An 18,542-nucleotide genomic window follows, 5' to 3' on the forward strand; every position below is an offset into this window, starting at 1 on the left:
ACTGCCAATCTTTAGGAGTGTCCTATTCGTGGTCGCCGGCAACTGGCGTCGGGGAACGCATTGTCGGCTCCACGTTCACTGAGCTGGCATTTGAGCCGTTAGGGCCACCAGTCTTACGCGGAGGCGGTAGCACCAAGCCCGGAGCTGGGAGAGCTGGAGGTGGAGTAGTGAAGAGCGAAGCTTTGGGTGGAGGTCGTTGTAGAGGAGCATGCTCAGGGGACGGCACCATCATCGATCGGTACAACACACTCAAGTTTAGGTCGTCCTCCTCATAAAGGGCGCGGTATCCCTCTGAGTAGGAGGGGGAGGACGGCGGCGACCCAAAGAAGCAAGAGTTCCCCTGTCGAGCCCTCACATATGGCACCGAATCCGGCATGAAGGTACATGAGCCGGCCTGAGACGTGGAGGACCTGCCCTCCATGAAGGTACATGTGCCGGCCTACGACGTGCCGGAGCTATCAGCCATGAAGTTACATGTGCCGGCCTTCGATGTGGCGGAGCTGCCTTGGTCAGCCGGCGTTGAGGAAGCATTTGGAATTAGGGAGGGATGAGGGCCATAGCGGAGACCCGAGGTGGAACAGTGTTGGCGGCCGATAATGATGGTTTTCACCGCCAACGCTCCGCCTGATTTCATGAAATGTAGGCCCTAACCATGCCATAACCATTACTACTAATGAGTTCCACAAGTTTTGGTGTTTATTTGACTTCAGGAACAACATATCCAAATTTGACCCAAAACGGACGCTGTTTGGATCGGAAGGCCTGAATCCGGCCGACCGGCATACTTTCGGTGGAATCTTGGCATGAGACTTTACCAATGTCACATAGAGGGAGAATCCAAGCCATTTCAATGGGCTAAATCCAGCAGTAAACAACTTGGACCCGGAAGGCTTAGACCCATATCCAAAAGAGAAGCCAACCTGGGCCATGGTCAAGCATGCAACATCCACCCTATCCAGGATTGATCCATGGCCAGAGAGTAGTGTGTCGGTGCAACAGAGGACTGAGAGGCCACCAGAGGCAGGCCGCTCGGCCCCAAGGAGGCCGCCCGTGTAGGAATATGGGGTAGCAAAAACAAAAATTTTCTACCACATAAACCAGGATTACTACAGTTATAGATCACGGGATTACCACTAGACGCGCGGTTGCGGAACTTCTGTAGTGCGTTGGTGTAGTGCAGATGGAAGCCGGCAGTGCAATTGCATGAAGCACCTCACAAACGGCTCGTCCTTGTGCAGCAAGCACAGCACCTCCACGAAGTCCACACGTACGGGAAGAAGCTTCGCACTCTGGATTGCTAGATCCACGAGAACAAACTAGGGCCGTTGCACGAGGAGGAATAGGGAGGGGTGCTACTGTTCACGGGTACTGTTCATGGCCGTGAATAGTAGCAAGGGTTAGGGTTTTTGGGCGCCCCCCTTCTGTTTATATAGCCCCTTAGGTGGGCTGCCTTGGGCCCCACCTTGGGCGCCCCCTTTTGGGCCTAAAAGGCCCATTAGTGCACCTAAGCTCAGTCTAATTCGGATCTCATCCTTATCAGGCTTCTTTCCCTTAAGTGTGTGACCCTTAGGTGGGCTCACATGTGAATAGACATGGCCCGAGTACTTTTACTCGGCCCAATAGTAGACAGTGGCCTTTAGCAAGACATGTCAACTCCTAACGCACACGAAGATCATATCAGACGAGCCACCACAATATCATATACATGTTGTTCCCTTTGCCTCATGATATTTGGTCTAGCTTGAAGCCGACCACTCTTTCTCGATCCAGTGATTCGGAATCCTAGGTTAACTCTTAACCCTAGCATGGCCATGCATTTTCTTAATCATCAAGATTTAAAATAAATAGCCCATTCTTAATGGACGCCAAAGCCACAAACATATTATTCTTAGAGATCACACAACCATTGTTTTCACTCGCAAAAGAATAACCATCCTTCATCAAACATGAAGGAGACACAATGTTTCGACTCAAACTAGGAACAAAATAACAATTATTAAGCTCCAAGACAAATCCTGACGATTGGTGAAGTTGCATCGTCCCGATGGCCAAAGCAGCAACTCTTGTATTATTGCCGACGCGGAAGTCAACTTTTCCTCTTTCAACACTTCTATTTGTCATTCCCTACATCAAATTGCTTATATGAGCAACCGATCCGGTATCAAATACCCAAGAATTAACATAAGAGTCAGCGAGAAATATTTCTGTAATATGAACAACAAGTGTACCAGAAGTGGAAGAACGATTCTTCAACGAGGCTAGATACAGCTTGCAGTTCCTTTTCCAGTGTCCTGGCCGGTGACAATGAAAGCACTCCTTGTCTGCAGCTGGTCCAGGTTTAGCCTTGGGTGTAGGGTTTGGCTTGGGGTTCGCAACCTTAGCTTTGCCCTTCTTCTTCTTCTTCCAAGAAGAACCTTTCTTTTGAAAGTAGGCTTATTCTGGACAGCCATCACATGGCCACCACCTGTGCTTTTCTTGATCTCACTCTCTGCCATTTTGAGCATGCTGCAAAGCTCATTCAAGCCCTTCTCAGCCCCGTGCATGTGGTAGTTCGAAATGAAGTTTACATAGCTCGGAGGCAAAGAGGCAAGAATGAAATCAGTGGCCAACTCTTGGCCAAGTGGGAATCCCAGCTTCTCCAACCTCTGTGTGTAACCAACCATCTTGATTACATGCGGCCCTACTGGTGCTCCTTCTACTAGCTTAGTTTCAGCAAAGGCCTTAGACACATTGAACCTTTCAGTCCTAGCCTGAGTCTGGAACATGTCTCGTAGCGCCACGATCATATCGTGTGCTGCATGGTTATTCTCAAACGGCATCTGCAGCTCAGGTTCCATGCAAGCTAGCATGAGACAGCTCACTTCACGGTCTTTATCAACCGCTCTCCTGGAAGCATTCCTCTCAGCAGCAGGGGCATCTGCAGCAGGCTCCTCTAGCAGTGGGTTATCTAGAACATCTTCCTTGTTAGCTGCCCTGAGAACAATTCTCAGGTTGCGGATCCAATCCGCGTAGTTTATCTCATTCAATTTGTTGCTCTCAAGTACGGAACGTAAAGCAAAAGATTGGTTTTGGGCCATTGATCTACAACAAATAAATGCAAAATACTAAGACAAAAGTATTCATGATGGAGTAAATGACATTAAACAATTTAAAAGAATTTACTCCCACTAAAATCAATATCCCTCTATTGATTCTTAGCGATTGAAGACCCACAACTATCAAGTCGACTAGTGAGCTTTAGCATCACCGCTAGAAGAATAGATAGATTGGTAAGCAACTCTTTGCTAATCATATCTCATATGACTCTTGTTGTTGGGTGACATCTCCATGTCTCGCTCCCAACCTTTATGCCCCAAGGTCCTTAACCGTTAAGATAACCTTGTCAAGCTCACCAACTCTTTATGCGTGCATGTATCCGATACAGCCTGTCTAGTCAAGGAAAAATCAGTGGCGCCCTAATTTCATAGACCCACCACCAATCGTACAAGACATGGGACAGTGCAAGATTTAGTTGGTAGGGCATGATTGCTCGAAATTAATGAGGGATCGTTCTACTTCTACTATGATGCTCGTAGTTGTAAAACGTTAAGAACGGCAAGCACATAATTGTGAATCAGTATGACCCTTGTTCTCATGGTGATCTCCATCTCCATAAACCTTGTTCGCCATGTAGATCTCCATCTTCATGGAACTTGTGCACCATCCTTCATGTGATGAAAACTCCAAGAAGTAGAACTTGCTATTACACCTAATAGCTAGTAATTAAAATTACATTCACGACTTGGAACATCACAGGTTGGCACGCAAGCCATTACATCAAATGCAACAATTCATATGGCTCCAGTCGAATTGTCATAGTCACGACACGTAGGTCATGAAATAATTACACACATGCATCACATACACATAGGGGCCATACCGATCACAAAACCTGCAAAACAGAGTTATGCGATTCCGACGTCCGAACTTAAAACACCGAAAACTCTATCTTCTAGGCCGAATTTCGCAAATCTAAATTTCGAGAAAACAGGGTCCCTGTTCTGAATCAAGTCTAACTTTTTCTGTAGATACAAATCGATATAAAATTCGTCTCAATCCGAGTTCGTATGCAAAAGTTATGACTATTTTACTGTAAAACACACTTTTGCAACAAAACGGAATTCGCAGTAGATCCAATCTACTGCCCTATGCATCTCATGCATCTGGCTTATGCCCTGATTTTAGATTTGACCAATCACATTGATCTCCAACCGCAGCGACCGGGTTTATGTGCATCACTTAACTCCGATGGCGGAAAACCGACCGATAGGAGTATGTCGTTGCACAACTTTCGCAGCAAGTTTACGAAACTAGGTCTTAGATCGATCTGAAACTACGCATATCTCCATGTGCACATATCCGAATCTAGAACGAGACAGCACTGGCTCTTGATACCGCTGTAGGAATATGGGTAGCAAAAACAAAAATTTTCTACCGCATAAACCAGGATTACTGTAGTCATAGACCACGGGTTTACCACTAGACGCACGGTTGCGGAACTTCTGTAGTGCGTCGGTGTAGTGCAGATGGAAGCCGGCAGTGCAGTTGCGTGAACCACCTCACGAATGGCTCGTCCTTGTGCAGCAAGTGCAGCACCTCCACGAAATCCACACGTACGGGAAGAAGCTTCGCACTCCGGATTGCTAGATCCGCGAGAACAAACTAGGGCCGTTGCACGAGGAGGAGGAATAGGGAGGGGGTGCTACTGTTCACGGGTACTGTTCATGTTCGTGAATAGTAGCAAGGGTCAGCGTTTTTAGGCGCCCCCCTTCTGTTTATATAGCCCCTTAGGTGGGCTGCCTTGGGCCCCACCTTGGGCGCCCCCTTTTGGGCCTAAAAGGCCCATTAGTGCACCTAAGCTCAGTCTAATTCGGAATCTCATCCTTATCATGCTTCTTTCCCTTAAGTGTGTGACCCTATGGGCTCACATGCGAATAGACATGGCCCGAGTACTTTTACTCGGCACAATAGTAGATAGTGGCCTCTAGCAAGACATGCCAACTCCTATACGCACACAAAGATCATATCAGACGAGCCGTCACGATATCATATACATGTTGTTCCCTTTGCCTCACGATATTTGGTCTAGCTTGAAGCCGACCACTCTTTCTTCGATCCAGTGATTCGGAATCCTTGGTTAACTCTTAACCCTAGCATGGCCATGCATTTTCTGATCCGAATCACTCGAGGGGCCCAGAGATATCTCTCTCTTATAGAGAGGGGCAAATCCCGTCTTGACCGACCATGTCTCACAGCATGCTTCTTGACAGACCCGAAAGCCACCTTTATAACTACCCAGTTACGATGCAGCGTTTGATGGCTCCTAAGTAAGTCGGTTCACATCTTGAGTACATACGATGATCTCATGTCTTAGGACACAGCGTACATATTGTGTAATGAGAAGTCATCATCTCGTGTTGGGTCAGTTCAATCTCATGTCTCACATGAGCCCACATTATTAGTATGACATCCCCATGTCCATGACTTGTGAAACGTAGTCAATCAACTAATACATGTGCTAGTCTAATATTCATGTGTGTCCTCACATGAACTCCGACTATGAACACTTTAGAATATCCATACAAGTAAAGAGTTTCACAAATACTTCACATAAGCATTAATCAATAAAAGTTGTCATCCATGGATATCCAAGGAACACTTTATTAATCATGAATACAAGGAAATATGATTGTCTCTAGGGCATATTTCCAACAGCCCGGCCCAAGACGAGGTCGGTTGATCAAACCGCCTGAAGAACCAACGCCTAGAGGAGATCAGGACCGTCCCACAGAAAGGCGGTGCCAGGCCGGCCGGCCTAGGACAGGCCGCCCGGCCCCACTCTGCAGCCTCTGGTGTCCAGCTTTCGCGTGAAGATCAAGCTCCACCTCCACTGTTGCTTACAACCGGTGCTACCTGAAATAACCATCAAGAACCGACCTTGGCACACTATAAATAGGACCCCCTCACCTCACTTGTAACACACACCTTGGGAGCTTGAGTGCCTCCTAATTTCAGTTTCATCCTTAGTAGAATAAGGAGAGTGTGAAGTGAGAGCTTTGGCAGAAGCCGAGCTAAAGGGGCGGAGTCGAGTTCTCTCGACCTTACCCCATCTTGTACCCACCTCAAGGGAATCTTATAATCGAGTAAGTTTTCCTCGCTTATCTTCAGTTCCTCGCTAGTTTACTTTTTACTTAAGTTACTTGCTTAGTTGCTCTCTTTGATCTGTGGAATCCCTTGTCTGTGTGGATAGCAAGTTCTATCCATTTGGGGTTTCTTCTTGCCTTAGCGCGAGGCGGAAGTCAGTAACTCGATAGTTTAGGCGTGGTCCTTAGGCTTGGTAGTTACCTCGGGTTGTGTTCCACCCCACGGTACCGCAGTGGTAGGTGGCAAGTGGTGACAGCCTTGTCCGTCCCTAGTAATCCACCATGTTCGGGTGCTTTCATAGCAGTAGGATTGCCGAAAGTATGTTGGGCCCCTTCTCATCCCTTTCTGAGCCCTTCCCTTAGGCCGCCGAAACAGATCAAGTCAGTAGCTTTTCAAGTTATCTTAGTAATTAGGATTCTATCTGGAGATAATCCCTCTACCCTCGTACCTCTATTCCTTAGCGGGTCCAGCTGAAACGCTCTAGACCACTGGTCAACGCTTATCGTTCCTTCGATTCGGTATCCCAGGCTTACTCACCTGGTGAAAGCTACAATCGGTCTTTGTTCGCTTGCGGAGTAATTCGTTAGGCTAAGGAGTGCCAACAAGCTTTCTGGCGCTGTAGCCGGGGAACGGTAGCAACACTAGTACTAGAGCTTTTCAGCTGTACACTTATCCATCCATCCATCCATCTTTCCACATGGAGTTTTCTCCTGGTTATCCGACAGTTCCATACCGCGAGTATATGAAACTGCCTCCCTGCCATCCCATCCTATCTGATGGTTACGAGTTCCGTCCCAGTCACGTAGCTATGGTTCGTGCATCAACCTTCTCTGGTAGAAGAATTGAATGCCCTACACTCACTTGCAAGAATTCGAGGAGAATTGTTCCCTCCTCATCATACCCAGAATGAACCAGGACACCCTGCGGTGGGAGCTATTTCCGTTCTCTCTGACAGAAAGAACGAAAACCTGGTACTACCGGACTGCAGTGAAAGTTGGAGGAGATTGGATTCAGCTAAAGGACGAGTTCTGTCTGTTCTTTTTCCCTGTACCCAAAGTGATCCCGTGTCGCATCCAACTGCTCACTTTTGAGTAAGGCAACAATGAATCACTTGGGGCAGCGTGGCCGCGATTTACACATCTCGCGACCTCTGATCCCCCTCACAAAATTGCTGAGGAGATGTTGATGCAACACTTCATCTACGGCCTCAACCCGGAAAGAGAGCGTTTCTTAAACCTCGCTTCCAAGGGATCGGTCATGTATAAGACAGCGGCTGAAGTTAGGACCATCCTAGAGAAGGTCCTTATCTCTACTCCGTACACCGATGTCTTTGATGAACCTCCTGAGCCAGAAGTTCCGCCCCCTAGAAGACAGCCACTCCACATCCTTTCCGTTGCTTGCTCTCCACCTCCACCACACAGAGGAAATCACCGAACCACCCAAGTCCTCAGATCATGAGCCACTCCTTGAAGAATTGCCTATGTTCATACCTGACCTCTTCTCAGAGGAAGAGTACATTGAAATCGGCCATGTTTCAAACATGCCGAAGGAATAAAAGTGCATTTGCTCATGATCTGAGGCATTCATTCTTGAAGCCACCTCGCAGATCGAGGGTCTTTCTGCGATTATGAGCTAGGAATGGACGGAAGAAGCGGAATCCTGCGGTAGCATCATCCAGAGCTACCATAATCCCAGACTTCTCTTCTGCACTATTGGGGATGCCTGCCGGCCACAAGAGGCCTTTTATGACCCAAGGGTCGAGGTGAACGTAATGTCCAGAGCTCTGGCAGACCACATCTCACCCGAGCAGCCCTTGACCCTGTCTCGTAAGCACCTGAAATGGATCGACGGCCAGATCGTGGAGTGTCAAGGTATTCTCCGAGTTGTTCCCTTTGTGAGGGAAACCAACAAGGTCTACCTAGACTTCCACTTCTTAGATATCCCTGAAGGTGTAGAGTTCCTCTTAGTCGGAAGGCCAATAGAGCCTCTCGTCAACCCCAACAGAGACTGAGCCACGCTCGAGGTTAAGGTTGGCAGAGAAATTATCCCGGTCAGCTTAGTACGTTCCTGCAACACCATTACGAAAGCTAGACCGGAGCAAGACCCACTTGAAGAGGCTGTGTGCACCATCCAGGAAGGGCTAACTCAACCCTCCCTCGATGATGTTACCACTCATTTCACCCAGAAGCTAGAACCGGACGGCCAGAGTAAGCTGGACGGAGAGGAGCCACTGCAACCTACTCTCCCAGAGCTGAAGCCGCTACCTCCTGGATTGAAGTACGCCTTTCTTCACAACAACAGAGCCACGCCAGTCATCATCAGTGACAAGCTGAAAGAAAGTGAGACTCGGCGGCTCATTGCAGTACTAGAGAAGTACCGATCCGTCGTTGGGTACTCTCTGTAGGACTTGAAGGGGATTAGCACCAATCTGTGTACCCATCGCATCCCTATGGAACCGGACCATAAGCCGTCGAGATAGCACCCGCGATGGCTTAATGATGCGATGAGAGAGGTAATCAAGAAGGAGGTTCTGAAGTTTCTGTACGCAGGTATCATATACCCCGTGCAAGATAGTGAATGGGTTAGCCCAGTTCAAGTAGTCCCGAAGAAGGGAGGCATGCAGTGGTCCAGAACGAGAGAAATGAGCTCATACCTCAGAGGACTGTTACTGGTTGGCAAATGTGCATCGACTACCGGATGCTTAACAAAGCTACCTGGAAAGATCACTTCCCACTGCCCTTCATCGACGAAATGCTTGAATGGTTGGCCAAGCATTCCTATTTCTATTACCTCGATGGCTATTCTGGTTATCATGAGATCCCTATCCATCCTGATGACTAGAATAAGACTACCTTCACCTGCCCGTACGGCACGTTCGCCTACCAGCGAATGTCATTTTGTCTCTGCAACGCACCCGCTTCTTTTCAGCGGTGTATGATGGCGATCTTCTCTGACTTAATCGAGAACATCATGGAAGTCTTCATGGATGATTTCTCGGTCTATGGAAAGAGTTTTGACGAATGCCTTGAGAATTTGGATAAAGTTCTCAAGAGATGTCAAGACACGCACTTGGTCCTTAATTGGGAAAAGTGTCATTTCATGGTCAGAGAGGGGGTTGTCCTCGGATATAGAGTGTTCGAAAGAGGGATAGAAGTGGATCGGGCAAAGATAGAGGTATTCAAGCAATTGCCACCCCCGACGAATGTCTAAGGGGTGAGAAGTTTTCTGGGCCACGCTGGCTTTTACCGGAGAATTCTTGAGCGTTGTGACTCCTCGCCTTATGGAGGACACTACGAAGCATTCTGTACCCAAGCAAAAGTTTGGCAGAGTAGGTTCTTCTGGCCAAACATGTATGGAGATGCCAAAGAATTTGTCTGGGTCTCACAAAGTGGGACACAACGACGAAGTAGACCATCAGCGCAGACAATAAACAGATAGGGGTCGTCCCAAAGGTGGAATCAGCTGAGGTGAATTAGCCTCTTCTTGTCTTCTCCTAGAGGTATGTACCCGGTCACCATAAAGTTCACTAGGTTAGCGTACCATGGACTGGATGCAGTGACCTTTAGGAGAGTATCATCTCTCAGATAATTGTTGATCGGAAGATCTGATCCTTGTATTTGCATCCGAGAGAGATGATCAGCCACACAATTATCTGCTCCTTTCTTGTCCCTGATTTCGAGATCGAACTCTTGAAGGAGCAGAATCCAATGGATGAGTCGTGGCTTAGCGTCCTTCTTGGTGAGTAGGTACTTAAGTGCAGCGTGATTCGTGTACACTATCACTTTAGCACCAACCAAGTAGGACCTGAACATGTCCATGGCAAAGACCACGGCCAAAAGTTCCTTCTCCGTTGTGGCATAGTTGAGCTGGGGGCCAGTCAGTGTCTTACTGGCATAAGATATGGCGTAGTGTTGCTTATCCTTGCACTGACCGAGCACTGCTCCGACGGCATAGTCACTAGCGTCGCACATAATCTCGAAAGGAAGGCTCCAATCGGGGGGTTGTACGATGGGTGCGGTAACGGGTGCCTTCTTGAGGGTATAGAAGGCTATGAGGCAATCGTCATCAAAAATTACTCCGAGGTTTAAGAAACGCTCGCTTTCCGGGTTGAGGCCGTAGATGAAGTGTTGCATCAACATCTCCTCAGTAACTTTGTGAGGGGGACCAGAGGTTGCGAGATGCGTAAATCACGCCCACGCTGCCCCAAGTGATTCATTGTCGCCTTGCTCAACAGTGAGCAGTTGGATGCGACGCGGGATCACTTTGGGTACAGGCACGAACCATGGCTACGAGACTGGGACGGATCTCGTAACCATCAGATAGGATGGGATGGCAGGATGGAGGCGGTTCCATATACTCGCGGTATGGAACTGCCGGATAACTAGGAGAAAACTCCATGTGGAAAGATGGATGGATGGATGGATAAGTGTACAGCTGAAAAGCTCTTGTACTAGTGTTGCTACCGTTCCCCAGCAACGGCGCCAGAAAGCTTGTTGGCACTCCTTAGCCTAACGCCGCAAGCGCACAGAGACTGATTGTAGCTTTCACCAGGTGAGTAAGCCTGGGATATCGAATCCATGGAACGATAAGCGTCGACTAGTGGTCTGGAGCATTTCAGCCGGACCCGCTAAGGAGCAGAGGTACGAGGGTAGATGGCTTATCTCCAGATAGAATCCTAATTACTAAGATAACTTGAAAAGCTATTGACTTGATCTGCTTCGGCAGGCTAAGCGAAGGGCTCAGAAAGGGATGAGAAGGGGCCCAACATACTTTCGGCAATCCTACTGCTATGAAAGCACTCGAACGTGGTGGACTACTAGGGACGGACAAGGCTGTCACCACTTGCCGCCTACCACTGCGGTACCGTGGGGGGGAACACAACCCGAGGTAACTACCAAGCCTAAGCACCACGCCTAAACTATCGAGTTACTGACTTCCGCCTCGCGCTAAGGCAAGAAGAAAATCCAAATGGATAGAACTTGCTATCCAAAGAGAGCAACTAAGCAAGTAATTTAAGTAAAAAGTAAACTAGCGAGGAACTGAAGATAAGCGAGGAAAACTTACTCGATTATAAGATTCCCCCAGAGGTGGGTACAAGATGGGGTAAGGTCGAGAGAACTCGACTCTGCCCCTTTAGCCCGGCTTCCGCCAAAGCTCTCACCCACACTCTCCCTATTCTACTAAGCATGAAACTGAAATTATGAGGCACTCAAGCTACCAAGGTGTGTGTTACAAGTGAGGTGAGGGGGGTTCCTATTTATAGTGTGCCAAGGTCGGTTCTTGATGGTTATTTTAGGTAGCGCCAGTTGAAAGCAACAGTGGAGGCGGTGCTTGATCTTCACGCGAAAGCTGGACACTAGAGGCTGCAGAGTGGGGTCGGGTAGCCTGGCCTAGGCCGGCCGGCCTGGCCCTGCCTCCACGTGGCACCGCCTTTCTGTGGGATGGTCCTAATCTCCTCTAGGCGTCGGTTCTTCAAATGGTTTGATCAAGCGACCTCGTCTTGGGCCGGGCGGCCTGCCTCTAGCAGCCTCTCAGTCCTCTGTTGCACCGACACGCTACTCTCTAGCCATGGATCAATCCTGGGTAGGGTGGATGTTGCATGCTTGACCATGGCCCAGGTTGGCTTCTCTTTTGGATATGGGTCCAAGCCTTCCGGGTCCAAGTTGTGCACTTCTGGATTTAGCCCATTGAAATGGCTTGGATTCTCCCTCTATGTGACTTTGGTAAAGTCTCATGCCATGATTCCACTGAAAGTATGCCGGTCGGCCGGATTCGGGCCTTCCGGTCCAAACAGCGTCCGTTTTGGGTCAAATTTGGATATGTTGTTCCTAAAGTCAAATAAACACCAAAACTTGTGGAACTCATTAGTAGTAATGGTTATGGAATGGTTAGGGGCTACATTTCATGAAATCAGGCAGAGCGTTGGCGGTGAAAACCATCGTTATCAGCCACCAACACACCCCCACAGCCAGGCTTTTCTCGCCCCGAGCAATAAGGTCGAGAAAAGAGCGAAGACTGGTTTCATGAACTCAAACCATGCATAAGAGTTATTTCTTAGCTTTCTTTGCATACCTTGGATTCTAGGTGGCTAACATCTTCACTTCTGTCTATTGACCCTTAGAACTCGTCACAAAAATCAATGCAAGTCTTTCTTCTTGGAGTTTGGAGGGTTTTCAGATTTACAAAATAAGGCAAACTCTAGGTGCTCATGGTGTCTGATTCTCTCAAGGCTAAACCCCTCTATTTTGTATGATAACAAAGGTATATGCTTATCTTTTTCCATTTATTTTGCAAGTTCAAACAAAGTGTCTCTAAGTAGCAATGCCATTCAAATACTCTGACCATGTGCATATGTAAACAGCAACACTTGTCTGTCATTATACTTTCGCTCTTATCATCTTCCCCTCTATTTTTTTTGAACAAGGATTCATGAGTATGATGACTCACTTCACTTGTTCTCTTTTTGTTTCAGGGGGATGATGAGCATTTGTATGATTGACTGTGACAGACAGTGAGTGATGTCGTGTACGTGTATGGTCAGAGTAAGAAATGTGCATAGCAAACTCGAGAGGCAATGGGTTTGAATGAGCTCAAAATGTACAAGATAGCTATGTGGAATCATAGAAACTACTCTCATGTATATATGTGGCATTGGTAGTGATTGAGCATAGGAGAGTTGCCATGATTTTTGTTTTCAAAACAAATTCGTCCAAATCCTTGAATTAGAACAAGCATGACCTTGGTTCCAAGTATCAAAAGAGTCAATAAGCAAAAGACTGATGATCCTACATAGTTAAGTTCCAAAGGCATGTAAATACTTGCATTTAGGAATAAAACTCATGCATGTGTTGATTGTCATGAAATGATTTCACCTTTCTCTAAGTTCTTGTTCAAACTTTTAGTTTGTATTAAACCAGGCACAATTTGAACTGGTCTTTTAGAGAAGTAAGCTAGAGGAGTTGCAAACCTGCAGCACGAGAAAGGTCTCGGTGTTTCGCTGACAGTGGGGCCGGGCGGCCTAAACTTAAGCCTGGCAGCATAATCTTCCACCATTTTGCAAACGGCCTGTTGCAATGTGTCCGTTGTGCTGCGTGTGTCACAATTCCGTTGGGTGTTGTAGTAGATCGCAGAATTGGTATGCCGGTCGGCCTAGATTTGGCCTCCCGGTCATTTCTGAAGCGAAATGCCCTCTGCTTTTTTTGATGCTCTCCATTCCTTGTGTGTGCTGTAGATTCATGGGTACTTTGCAGAATGTGAGAACAGGGGTGTTGTTGGCACACAAGTGTGTCCCAACCACAAACATGACATGGGGGAAATTTTATTTTATTCAATTCAAAAAATTTCTAAAAACAAACTAAGGTGCTGGAGAAGGGAAACAAAATGAACGAAACAAAATAGCACCTTCTCCTAATCTACTTATTCTAACTTCCCTATCTAGATCTAGTCCCTCGGGTCGGGGGCTCGGTTAAGCTCCTCGTTCCCAGTAGCCTTTTCAAGGCGTTTGATCTTTGAACAAATGGCCTTGCGCCAGAAATGCTTGTTGATGTCTCCTATGCTCAATCTGAATAGGTATTCTGCAAGTGCACAGAATTCACGGGTGTAGCACTTCACCTTAGAGTATTCCAGGGTATCGTGTGATCCTCAGGAAAGCACTATGCTAAAGTATATCGTAAATTGTAGTGACAACCTTTACTGAAGTTATCGACCAACTAATTCAGCAGGGGTAAGCCAGATAAATAATGAGGTAAATGGCCAAGCTATGACCGCGCGACACACAGGAGATTCTATACCTTAGAGAGGTAGTAGCTGGGAGGACAACGAGTGAGAAAGGACTCCTGAAACACTTCTAAACTACTGAGCTAGCCTCACTAGAACTAATCTATGCTTATATCTTGATGTCGGAACCAGGAGCTTACTTCGGCGGCCTAAGCAAAGGGCATAGACAGGGGGTGAGAAGGGGCCCACCATACATTTGGCAATCCTACTGCTATGAAAACACCCGAACGTGGTGGACTACAAGGGACGGACAAGGCTGTCACCACTTGCCACCTACCACAGCAGTACCATGGGGTGGAACACACTTTCTAGTTAGCACTGAGTCAAACACCACGTCTGCTCCCGGTACTAGGATTTCTCTTGAGGCCTTCAAGAGAAATCCCCCTCAACCTAGTGAACTAACTTGAGTTACACTAGTAAGGGCGAGAAAACCCATAAGACTAACTCCAACAAGCAAGAAAGGGAACTTAAACTGAACTAGAGGTAAAACTTACTCCCGCAGACAAGTACTAGTACTTGGAAAGATAAATACTTGCGGAAAGTAAAGCTAACTCAGGTAAATAAAGAAGATAACTTATATTAAAAATAGTCAAAGGAAAAGATACAAGAGCTTATACCGAGCTCCGATGATGACTCCGGATCCCCGAGACAAGCTCGACTCGACTCTAACTCCCAACTACTAACCTACTCTAGACTTGAGAAGAGAGAATTGCTCCTTTGAGTGTGTGTTTACAAGTGAGGGGGAGAGTGCTATTTATAGGCTTCCAAGGTCGGTAGAAGGCCATTAATTCAGGTAGCACCCGGTGTACGCAACTGTAGAGGCGGTGCTTAATTTCCACGCGAAGCCGGGAGCCGAGAGGCTGCAAGGTGGGGCCGGGCAGAACATCCTAGGCTGGCCGGCCTAGGATTGTGCCACCTGGCCACCGACCTTCCATGGACGGCCTCTGATCCTTCCTGGACGTCGGTTCTTCGGGTATATTCCTCGGATGCTGATTCCTTAGGCCGGGCAGCCCGGAGGAGGCCGGGCGGCCTGCTTCCGGAGCCTCTCAGCCCTCCGTTTCGCCGACGTTGTAGATCAACACTCCACATTGCCTCTGGGATGGGTGGTTTCCCCATTTGACTATCTTGGCACTGACATGTGGGTCTGTGGGTTGAACCTTGTGCCTTCCGAGTCCACTGATAGGATATGAGATGTTCGCCTTGTTCTGGAACCTTATGAACATGTCACATTGCTCCAGTAAAAGTATTGGACCCATATATGTGGAGGTGTCAGGCCGGTCGGCACGAAATGTGCCGGGCGGCCAGTATTTTCTCTGATTTGGACCATCTTTGGACAGTGAATTCCTGCAAGCACAACTCATCCAAAACTTGTGGAACTTATTAGAATCAAATAAAATATGCATGGAACATGGTGCAAAACTCCATTTATTTCCGAGAAGTTGACGTTCAAAATGTGAGATAATGGCCATCAACACTCCCTCCCCCCCCCCAAGCTTAAACTTTTGCTCGTTCTCGAGCAAAGCTTAATACTAAGGCTCGGTGGATCATGAGTTGTGTCGATGTTTGCCCTCTGCAGGTACCCTATGCACAGCATATTACTCTATCCTTATGTACTTTGAGTAAGTTGGCTCATACCTATATGTTCTGGATGATGGGGCTTATTTCACATTTCATCCCTTGTCTTGAGCGGTTGGGGGACTCAACAACCTTCACCGGAATATTTTTCTATCTTCCCTGTTCAGGTTCATTCTCGGAATATTTCTTAAGTATGCATATGATTAAGGTTCTCTGAAGGTACTCTCAATCGCTCAAGGTGTATGATCCTCACCAATGTCGAAACTTGACCAACTTCTTCCTAATCTAAGGCTGATATTTGGAGTTATGGGTAGGAAGAGTGACATACCTTGATTACCTGTGTTGCCGAGCCGAAGAGTGGTTCGCAAGAGGTAGGTACTTGATCAAATTCCGATCTTATGGAATCACAAATGTCCAGGGGAGAGGGAGAAATGGACTCACACTTTTGGAAACATTTTTGGGCCATTTTATTGAATCTCCTCTTTTGGAACTATTTTTGCTAAGGATCTTGGGCACTTCTCTCTTTTTTTTCAAAGAAGATAACTCCATGTCCTTTCTGAATTTAGTATTTTTAGAGGGAGCTTTTTCAAGAATTTTTTAGCCTTTTTGAAGTGGATAAGCACACAGTGGATATTTTGGGCTGAAGTTGTGGTGGAACTGTCTGGGTGAAAGTGGATGACAATACCTGGAATAGGTAATTGTCTTACCAGACATTTTGAGGCTAGCAAAGAAATGGGTACGCAAAGGAGAAAGACCGGCAGATGACAAGTACCTTTTCTCAAGAGAACTCACCATTCGACAAAGCTCATGTATGAAATATCATTATGGCTCTGGATGGGACATGTAAACCAGTAGGGCAACCTTTCATCATATTTTAATATTACTCTGCGAATTTCCTTTACTGAGGTAAACAGTTTTAATTCCAATGTAGGCCATCTCAAATCCCACAACAACTTAGACTTAGAAATCATGTTTAATGCTCCCACACAAACAGATTTTAAATTGTGTCTATTATGTGCCAACTAGCTATGGTACTAGATGAGTAAAAAGCTATAAATGGGGCACATGCAAAGCTCAAACAGTGTAACTATTCATCATTTCCAAGATAAGAGTTTGCACGGATTTCCACACATTTATTCTAAGCATGGCAATTCTCTCTTTTTTTTAACTGAGCTGAACGAGCGGGTATGACGACTTACCTGGATACTGACGATCTCCCCCCCCAAGCTTCAACGAAGCTCGGGGCTACTGGTCTGGATGTGGCGGGGGGTAGTACGCACCATGGTGCCAATCATAGGACAAGGAGGATAACATCCCCCAACTCTCTTGTGTGAGACTGGTGTTGTGATTGAGGCTGTGTCCCAACTCCTCCTGACGTAGCTCTAAGGCGCCCATTCGGGCAGTGATGCCTGATAGCTCACGTGTGAGCGGGTTGTCGTACTCAAAGCGTGCTGATGTAGATGGGCCAACCTGTGGGCCATGGGAGGTCCCCATACCCGAGGGATAGTAAAACCCCTGGTCGTGCCCATACCTTGTGCTACCCTCAGGCTGGTACGAGGTCTGGCCACCCTGGGTGTAAAACCCGTAGGCCTCCTCGAAGCTCATGTGAGTGGTGTCTGGGTGAGGCTGAGCTGAGGCATCTAGCGAGGTTGCAGCATGTGATGGTCTGGCTTCCTGAGAAGCACGGGCCTGCCGTGAAGCTCCTGGCTGGCGAGAAGTTCCTACCTGGTGGGATGTGCCTGCCTGACGGGAAACTCCTGCCTGTCGTGATGTGCCACCCTCGGCCAACTGTGCGTCATGCTGAGTTCTGCCATGTGTCATAGGACCAGCTGTGTTGTGGTGTGCTGGCTCCTTCTTTTCCATTTGGAGGGTCAGACGTTTCACGGAGTAGAGTGAGAGTTTCGGGCATGGCAGCTCGAACTCCTCGTACCCTAGATAGCACATGAAAACTGAGTTCCCGGGACCTTCACGCATCATGTGCGCGTGAACAAAGTGGTCCAAACCAATGAAGGTTTGGTACTTATCCGTCGCGGGCAGATAAGTGATTTGTGCAATCTCCAATACACTGACATACCACACAATGCGGGTGACCAGTGAGGTTATGTCGATGGGAGATTTGCACGTGATCATTTTCTGCCAATGTGCGACCATGCCCATGATAGGTGAGTAGCGAATCTTCTTTGCCATTGCATACAGGCACATGAGCTCCGAGGAACTACACAGCCTGAGGTCTGCTCGGGAAAAGACTACCATAGCCAGATACTTGGCTAGAACTCTCAGAGTTGGGTTATGGATGGAGACTATGCTGTTTTTACTACTTACTGGTTCATCTGAGATTTCATTCCACCAAGCACTACGGTCATATTCAAGATCATCTGTTAATGCATTAGTTTCTAATATGCATTTCTTACTAGTGCATTACTAAAATCTCTGGGTAACATTTCAAAGATCTCATCGAAAAAGCGGAAGTGGATTTTAGTTTCTTTTCCAACAGTTTCGACATGTAGCGTAGACAAGAATTCCATGGTGAGAAGGTGCGAACTTGGTTCGGTGATGTCGGCGAAGAGCAACCATCCCACAGCCGTGAATGCGCGGTTCATGTCCTGGCGGAGTCCCATCATCATGAGGAATTCTATATCGAACCGCTTGGCGTGGCCGTATGACTGCTTCTTCAACAGCTCGAGGGCATCCCGCTCATAATCAGTCCAGATTACGATCTGATCGACTGACATCAGAACTCTGATTTTGAGACGGGGCCTCGGGACTGCTGGAGAGGCGGGGGCTTCCTCCTCTTCCTCCTAGGATCATGACGGTCAGCGAACAGAGTCCACCGACATGTCATCCCGGGAGCCTGATGATGCTCGCGAGCTCTGGGATCGGGATGACGAGCCAAGCTTCTTCACCTTGCCATTGATATTCTCCCAAAGCGACATAACTCCTGCAAAAGATTAGTATAGAGAATATGCATGGAAAATAATCGGAGGGGTCAGTGGTTAGTCGTTCTTGTG

General features: G+C 47.5%; 1 pseudogene; it reads left to right on the forward strand.

Moving 5' to 3' along the window:
- The window catches only part of LOC120688999, a 143,611-nt pseudogene that overhangs the window by 41,885 nt on the left and 83,184 nt on the right, over positions 1 to 18,542 (forward strand).

The sequence above is a fragment of the Panicum virgatum genome, chromosome 9N (genome assembly GCF_016808335.1).
Source record: "Panicum virgatum strain AP13 chromosome 9N, P.virgatum_v5, whole genome shotgun sequence".
NCBI lineage: Eukaryota > Viridiplantae > Streptophyta > Magnoliopsida > Poales > Poaceae > Panicum > Panicum virgatum.